Source organism: Topomyia yanbarensis, chromosome 2 (genome assembly GCF_030247195.1).
Source record: "Topomyia yanbarensis strain Yona2022 chromosome 2, ASM3024719v1, whole genome shotgun sequence".
NCBI lineage: Eukaryota > Metazoa > Arthropoda > Insecta > Diptera > Culicidae > Topomyia > Topomyia yanbarensis.
In genome coordinates, this window is record NC_080671.1 from 196,206,619 (window position 1) to 196,213,627 (window position 7,009).

A 7,009-nucleotide genomic window follows, 5' to 3' on the forward strand; every position below is an offset into this window, starting at 1 on the left:
ACATAATTCAGCTAAAAGTCAAAGGTGGTATAACGGCAAATGTAAAGGTAGAAACAACCTTTTGAAGACATGTAGTGCAGCTTAATGATTAAAGGTAATAGTATTGGTAACAGCATCGTTTATTCAACTCGCAATTCAGTCTAATTAAGATGGTTGAATAAAAGCTTTAATATTGTCGCTATTACATTTATTAGTAGTATAGTTCAGCCTAGTTGGAACTGGCGAATACTGGATTTTAAATAGGCTGAAAAAACTGTTAATGTTTAAATAGTTCAGCGAAAGTTTTATTCAGCTTACATAACCTTTAATCTGCTTTAAATCAACACGTAGTCTTATAGTTCAGCTCCTAATGTTTGTTGGGTCTGCAAGCTGCCCTAGCGTGACGGAATTGACAAGACATTTGTCAATGCCATTCACTTAAAAATTGTAGAGAAGGGGGCTTAGACATGAGCCCTGGGGAAAGTCCACGTAGCTAATTCGTGATGTCGACAAATAACTTTGCGAAAAATACATATGTTTTTCAGACAACAAGCCCCCTGAGTCAGTAAGAAAACTGATGCCATCTGCTCTTTGATAGCATATGCCATTTGAATTCCTGTTAAGAGCAACGCAAGGCAATCGTTCGTCTCTTTGCCTTTACGAAAGCCAAATTGTGTATCTGACAGTAAGTTATTTGCTTCGGCCCAATTGTCGAGACAGAACAGGACCATTTTCTCGATTAACTTCCGAATAGAAGAGAGCATTTCAATCCGTCCATACAAGTTGTGATCGGAGGCTGTTCTTCTTGTTTTTTTTGATGGCGTGGACCTTCACTTGCCTCCAGCCATGAGGGACAAGGTTACTCTTAAGAAACATACTAAATTAATTCAACAAACGTCTCTTGGCAGATTCTTTAACAAGTAAAATTTGATTATGTCTGGTCCTGGGGCTTTATTGTTACATTATCGTCCGCGGGGGGAAGCGGCGCGGTAGATCTTCTGTGCCGGGGCGGAATCCGTACAAACCTTCTTGGCGAAATCGAATATCCAACTCCCTCGTTAGTACTGTTTCTGGTTTGGTTTCTCTCATTAATCCGTCAACGAACCAGCGACAGTAAGCGTTTGTTGGCTTTCTATGCGAATATCGTAAAAGCACTCGAGAGAATCTAAGAGCGCCCTGCAATCCATGAGAATATTAAACTAGCGCCCCAGAGAATTTGTAAGCGCCCTGTAAACTAAGAGAACTAGTCAGACTAGTAACCTAGAGAGTTTGAATGCGCCCTGCGAGCTATGGGAATATCATACTAGCGTCCCAGAGAATCGAAGAGCGCCCAGCGAGATATGTGAATATCAAACTAGCGCCCCATAGAGTCTCTATGCGAACTATGAAAATATCGGACTTGCGCCCTAGGGAGTTAAAGAGAGCCCTGCGACCTATGCGAATATTAAACTGGTGCTCGAGAGACTGAGAGCGCCCTGCGAGCACCATAGGGAGCTTTAGAGCGCCCTGTGAGCTATGAGAAGCACCACAGTGAGTGCGGAAGCGCTCTCCGAGCTATGGGAATATCATATTAACGCTCCAGAGAATCTTAGAGCGCCCTGCGAACTATGAGAATAACAGACTAGCGCCCTGCGAACTACGTGAATATCGTAAAAGCGTTTGAGAGGATCTAAGAGCGCCCTGTGAACGATGAGAATATAAGACTAGTCCCTTAGAGAGTTTCAGATTGCCCTGCGAGCTATGGCCCGAGAGACTCTGAGAGCGCCCTGTGAGCAATGTGAATGTCATACTTGCGCCCCATAGAGTCATATTAGCGCCCTGCGAGCAATGAGAAGCACCCCAGCGAGTGCGGAAGCGCTCTCCGAGCTATGGGAATATCATACTAGCGCTCTAGAAAATCTTAGAGTCTCGGAGCGCCGTGCGAACTATGAGAATATCGGACTTGCTCCCTAGGTAGTTTAAGAGAGCCCTGCGACCTATGCGAATATCAAACTGGTGCCCGAGAGACTCTGAGAGCGCCCTGCGAGGAATATGAATATCATGCTGGCGTCCCATATAGTCATATTAGCGCCCTGTGAGCTATGAGAAGCACCCCAGCGAGTGCGGAAGCGCTCTCCGAGCTATGAGAATATCACACTAGTACTCCAGAGAATCTTACAGCGCCCTACGAACTATGAGAATATTAGACTAGCGCCCTAGCGAGTTTAAGAGCGCCCTGCGAACTATGTGAAAATAGTAAAAGCACTCGAGAGAATCTAAGAGCGCCCTGCAATCCATGAGAATATTAAACTAGCGCCCCAGAGAATTTGTAAGCGCCCTGTAAACTAAGAGAACTAGTCAGACTAGTAACCTAGAGAGTTTGAATGCGCCCTGCGAGCTATGGGAATATCATACTAGCGTCCCAGAGAATCGAAGAGCGCCCAGCGAGATATTTGAATAGAGTCTCGGAGCGCCGTGCGAACTATGAGAATATCGGACTTGCGCCCTAGGGAGTTAAAGAGAGCCCTGCGACCTATGCAAATATTAAACTGGTGCTCGAGAGACTGAGAGCGCCCTGCGAGCACCATAGGGAGCTTTAGAGCGCCCTGTGAGCTATGAGAAGCACCACAGTGAGTGCGGAAGCGCTCTCCGAGCTATGGGAATATCATATTAACGCTCCAGAGAATCTTAGAGCGCCCTGCGAACTATGAGAATAACAGACTAGCGCCCTGAGAACTACGTGAATATCGTAAAAGCGTTTGAGAGAATCTAAGAGCGCCCTGCGAACGATGAGAATATAAGACTAGTCCCCTAGAGAGTTTCAGATTGCCCTGCGAGCTATGGCCCGAGAGACTCTGAGAGCGCCCTGTGAGCAATGTGAATATCATACTGGCGCCCCATAGAGTCATATTAGCGCCCTGCGAGCTATGAGAAGCACCCCAGCGAGTGCGGAAGCGCTCTCCGAGCTATGGGAATATCATACTAGCGCTCTAGAAAATTTTAGAGTCTCGGAGCGCCGTGCGAACTATGAGAATATCGGACTTGCGCCCTAGGGAGTTTAAAACAGCCCTGCGACCTATGCGAATATCAAACTGATGCCCGAGATACTCTGAGAGCGCCCTGCGAGCAATGTGAATATCATACTGGCGCCCCATAGAGTCATATAAGCGCCCTGTGAGCTGTGAAAAGCACCCCATCGAGTGCGGAAGCGCTCTCCGAGCTATGGGAATCTTATACTAGCGCTCCAGAGAATGTTAGAGCGCCCTACGAACTATGATGAGAATATTAGAATAGCGAGTTTGAGAACGCCCTGCGAACTATGTGAATATCGTAAAAGCGCTCGAGAGAATCTAAGAGCGCCCTGCAATCTATGAGAATATTAGACTAGCGCCCCAGAGAATTTGTAAGCGCCCGGCAAATTAAGATAACATCAGACTAGTAACCTAGAGAGTTTTGTGAATATCATCTTAGCGCCCTGAAGAGCTTGAGAGCGCCCTGTGAGCTATGATACTACGTATCACACTGAGTCCCTAGCGAGCATGGAAGCACTCTTCGAACTATGGGAATATGATACTGGTACCCCAGAGAATCTGAGAGTACCCTACGAACTATGGGAATGTCAGATTAGCGCCCTAGCGAGTTTGGGAGCGCCCAGCGAGCTATGGAAATATTATACTGGCGCCAGAGAGAATCTGAGAGCGCCATGCGAGCGCTGAGAATATAAGGCTAATCTAGAGAGTTTGAGAGCGCCCAGCGTGCTATGGGAATGTTATGCTGGTGCTCGAGAGAATCAAAGAGCGCCCTACGAGCTGTGTGAATATCATACTTGCGCCCTATAGAGTCATACTAGCGCCCTAGAGAGCCTGAGAGCGTCCAGCGAGCTATGAGAATATCATTATAACACCCCAGCGTGGAAGCGCTCTCCAAGCTATGTGGATATCACAATAGCACCCCATAGGGTCTCGGAGCGTACTGCGGGCTATGAGAATATCAGACTAGCGCCAATGTGAGTTTTAAAATACCCGGCGACCTATGGGAATATCACACGGGCGCCCCAGAGAATCTGAGAGCGCCCTGCAAACTATGAGAATATCAGACTACCCTACAGAGTTTGAGAGCACCCTGCGAGCTATGGGAATATCATGCTGGCGCTCGAGAGAATCTGAGAGCGCCTCGCGCGCTATGCGAATATCATACTAGCGCTCCATAGTCATACTAGCGCCCTAGAGAGCTTGAAATCGATTTGCGAGCTATGAGAATATTATACTAGCGCCCTAACGAGCATGGAAGCGCTCTCCGAGCTATGGGAATATCATGCGAGCGGCCCAGGGAGTCTGGAAGCGCCCTACGAACAATGAAAATATCAAACTAGCCCCTAGTGAGTTCGAGAGTGCCCTACGAGCTATGGGAATATCATGCTGGCGCTCGAGAGAATCTGAGAGCGCCATGATATGCTGGCTGCGAGATATGTGAATATCATTCTAGCACCCCATATAGCCATACTAGCGCCCTGCGAGCTATGAGAATATCATACTAGCGCGTCAGCGAGTGTCAAAGCGCTCTGAGCTATGGGAATATCATACTGGCATTTTAGAGAGTCCAAAAGCGCCCAGCGAACAATGAGAATATCAGACTAGCGCTCTCAAGAGTTTGAGATTACCCTACGAGCTATGGGAACAAAATGCTTGCGCCAGAGAGAATCTGAGAGCGCCCTGCGAGCAATGGGAACATCATACTAGCGCCCCATAGAGCCATACTAACGCCCTAGAGAGTTTGAAATCGGCCTGGAGCTATGAGAATATTAAACTAGCGCCCTAGTAAGTTTTGGAGTGCCATGCGAGCTAAGGGAAATATCGTACTGGCGCCTCAGAGAATCCGAGAGCGCACTGCGAACTATAGGAATATTAGATTAACGCCCCAAAGAAGCTGTGAGCGCCCTGCTAACTATGAATATATCGAACTACCGCCTGAAGAGTTTGGGCGCGCCCGGCGAGCTATTGGAATATCATATTGACGCTCGAGAGAATCTGAGAGCAGCCTGTGAGCTATGGGAATACCATACTAGCTCCCCATACAGTTATACTAGCGCCCTAGAGAGCTATGAGAATATCGAACTAGCACCCTAGTGAGTTTGAGAGTGTTTATGCTAGCGCTCCAGAAAATTCGTGAGCGCCCTGCAAACTAAGAGAATATCTCGAACTAGAGAGTTCGAGAGCGTCCTGCGAGCTATGGGAGTATCATGTTGGCGCTCGAGAGAATCTAAGAGCGCCTCGCGAGCTATGTTAATATTTTATTAGCGCCCCATAGTCATATTTGCGCCCTAGAAAGCTTGAAATCGATCTGCGAGCTATGAGAATATTATACTAGCGCCCCAGCGACCAAGGATGCGCTCTCCGAGTATCATATAGCGCCCCAGAGAGTCCGAAAGCGAGCTATGGGAATTTCATACCTGCGCCAGAGAGAATCTGAGAGCGCCCTGCGGACGATGAGAGTTTCATAATATCCTAGAGAGTTTGAGAGCGTCCTGCGAGGAATATCATGCTGGTGCTCAAGGGATTCTGAGAGCGCCCTGCGAGCTCTGTGAATATCATACTAGCGCCCTGAAGAGCTTGAGAGCGCCTTGTGAGCTATGATATTATATATCATACTGGGGCCCTAGCGAGTATGAAAGCATTCTCCGAGCTATGGAAATATCATACTGGCACCCCAGAGAATCTGAAAGCGCCCTACGAACTGTGGGAATGTCAGATTAGCGCCCTGCGAGCTACGGAAAAATCATACTGGCGCCAGAGAGAATCTGAGAGCGCCCTGCGAGCGATGGGAATATATGGCTGTCCTAGAGAGTTTGAGAGCGCCCAGCGTGCTATGGGAATGTTATGCTGGCACTCTAGAGAATCTGAGAGCGCCCTGCGAGCTATGTGAATACCATACTTGCGCCCCATAGAGTCATACTTGCGCCCAGGAGAGACTGAGAGCGCCCAGCGAGCTATTAGAATATCATAATAGCACCCCAGCGAGTGTGGAAACGCTCTCTGAGCTATGTGGATTTCACAATAGCACCCCATAGGGTCTCGGAGCGCCCTGCGAGCTTTGAAAATGACAAACTAGTGCCCCTGCGAGTCTGAGAGCACCCTGCGAATATCATACTGGCGCCCCATAGAGTCATATTAGCGCCCTGTGAGCTGTGAAAAGCACCCCAGCGAGTGCGGAAGCGCTCTCCGAGCTATGGGAATATTATGCTAGCGCTCCAGAGAATCTTAGAGCGCCCTACGAACTATGAGAATATTAGACTAGCGCCCTAGCAAGTTTGAGAGCGCCCTGCGAATTATGTGAATATCGTAAAAGCGCTCGAGAGAATCTAAGAGCGCCCTGCAATCTATGAGAATATTAGACTAGCGCCCCAGAGAATTTGTAAGCGCCCGGCAAATTAAGATAACATATTAGAGAGTTTTGTGAATATCATACTAGCACCCTGAAGAGCTTGAGAGCGCCCTGAGAGCTTTGAAAATGACAAACTAGTGACCCTGCGAGTCTGAGAGCACCCTGCGAGCTATCGGAATATCATACTAGCGTCCTATGAGTTTTGCAGAAAATTCCAATTAGCTGGGATCATTAAATTTGCCTTCCAGAATGATAAGGCCAACGGAATTTTTTTTTTTGGCTCAAAATTTTTTTTTTTTCGGTTCCTGGAGCTGGTTAGTCGCCGACTAACCGTGACTAACCGCAACTACAGCACTGATTGTTGTGTGGGCGACTACTAATTGAAAATAAAAATAAAGCAAACACCTTTTATGCGCTGGCTTATCTGATGGACCTGATGTGACAATAAGAAGACCCTTCCGCCAGCGTTTCAACTAGGGGAAGGTAGGCTGCAACGGATACAGTACGAATAATAAAACTTAGGTATAAATGGATGGCAGTAGAAAATAATGATTGAAGCATGAAAATCGTTGAACTCGCGAAATCTTACTAGTTTAGCATGATATACGTTCTGTTTAACAAACATATCTTCATTCAGCACTATTTTTAAAATTGGTATTCCGTTTATTTC